Source organism: Sinocyclocheilus anshuiensis, unplaced genomic scaffold, assembly GCF_001515605.1.
Source record: "Sinocyclocheilus anshuiensis isolate Anshui unplaced genomic scaffold, SAMN03320099.WGS_v1.1 scaffold1662, whole genome shotgun sequence".
Taxonomy (NCBI): domain Eukaryota; kingdom Metazoa; phylum Chordata; class Actinopteri; order Cypriniformes; family Cyprinidae; genus Sinocyclocheilus; species Sinocyclocheilus anshuiensis.
In genome coordinates this window covers 492,202-494,288 of record NW_015545835.1, presented here as the reverse complement: position 1 = coordinate 494,288, position 2,087 = coordinate 492,202, and positions in this window count along the sequence as shown.

The following is a 2,087-nucleotide window of genomic DNA, read 5'->3' as shown; positions in this document are numbered from 1 at the left end:
CCCTTACTCTAAGGCTAATAAATGTATTTCAGGATCTGGGTCATTATTTAATACAAAACATTATTTAATACAAAACCACACATAATGTTTCTACTGTATCTCTGTCAGTCACTCGTGATCAGAGTGATCAGAGTGAATATTTAGTAATAAATGAGTGAATTGACTGAGTGCTGTCTGTCACTGTCATTTGTGAATTTTGTGAATAACTGTATGGTATGCAATAGGGCTGCACGATAAATCGCATGCGATATTTAACGCGCATCTTATCAGTAAAACCGGTTCTGTAATCAGCGGTAAATCTCCATCACCTACGGGCTTTCACATTGAGCAGCATTAACTACACAGAGCCGTTGTTCACTGACGAGAGCTCAAAGCTCAATGTGAAAGCCCGCAGGTGATGGAGATTTACCGCTGATTACAGAACCGGCTTTCATGCGCATTAGCACTGTAATATGTTTTATATTAAATATTAAACTTTCTAATGAAAATAGCAGCATGATCGTTTTATAAAGTATGCGATCATATGTGTTAAGGGCTAGATTTTCGCTGGAGGAAACAGCTGTGGTGTGATGAGGTGTCAGCGAAAACTTTACAGTAGATGGGAAACCGATTGCTCCCTCGTGACCTTTTGTAAACTGTATTTATGACAAAGAACTGCACAGATACAGATATTATACCAATCTATCGATAAACACACACCTTGTGTCCTCTGTTTCTGTTTGAGTCTGCTCGCGCTGCGCCGCCGCAGTCTGCGGATTGAAGAGCGCGCTGAAAGACAGGGAGGAGACAAAGTCTGTCGCCGTTTTCAAGATCGCTCAGGCATTTAAGTGGCACCGAAATGAGGCACCGAAATCTACGTTCTGATTCGGCTCTAGTACATACCGGTTACATAGGTAGGGTTTCGGTACCCAACCCTATAGGTGAGACGTGCTGAAGTTGCATTTGGTCTCTACTGTATCGCATACCTTGTCAGTGTCGTGCGCTTGCTTAGACCTTTGTTGTGATAAATAGTAACGTGTGTTCAGCTGAATTCAATTTCCGTTTTGTCAAATGGGTATAAATAAGGTTAGTACACTGCGGCAGCGGTCGCAGCAGCTGATCAACTCTTACTATGTGTTTCCATATCCCTACTATTACTACCACTCGCAAACCATGCATCAGACACTATAGGCAGCACGATACTAATAGCTTGTGCACTTTGCCTATGTCTGCTAATATCTGCTTATCTCTAATGATTGTAAATGTATTCCTTTACCTTCTATGGGTATTAGCAGCTCCTTTGAATCACATTCAGTCACTATTACCCACCCTTTTAAAATCCATTTTATAGTTGTTTATAGGGCTGAGTTTTGACACAAATTTCACGATTCTCATTCACAAGCTTGCGATTCGATTTGATTACCAATTCCTACCAATGATTAAAAGTACCAAAGCACAATGCTTATTGCGATTTATTGGATGGGAAGTACCCTTCAATGTTCCGTCCATTAACTGAAAACTAGACTAATCGATTCTTGGGATTTAGGAATCGATATCGTTCCTTAAAAATGAGAATCCATCAATATCGAGATATCAATATTTTTTACCCAGCCCTAGTTGTTTATCCACCCCCAGGACCACAAGGTAACTCCTTGGATGAATTAGATGTGCTGCTCTCAACCTTTCCTGAGGATGGTACTCTCCTAGTCATGCTTGGAGACTTCAACGTCCACCTAGATAAACCTCAGGCTGCAGACTTCCACACTCTGCTTGCCTCTTTAGATCTCAAGAGAGTGTTAACTACGGCTACTCACAAATCAGGCAACCAACTGGACCTTATTTACACAAGACACTTCTCCACTGATCATGTGCTGGTTACTCCACTGCACACCTCAGATCACTTCCTCCTCACTCTTAACCTCAACATGGTTCCTGACACAACACATACCCCTACACATGTCACTTTTCGACGTAACCTATGCTCACTCTCACCCCCCCGGCTATCTGCTATGGTTTCATCTTCGCTTCCTCCCCCTAAACAGTTATCATCTCTTGATGCTAACAGTGCTACTGATACTTTCTGCTCCACTCTTACATCTTGTTTAGAC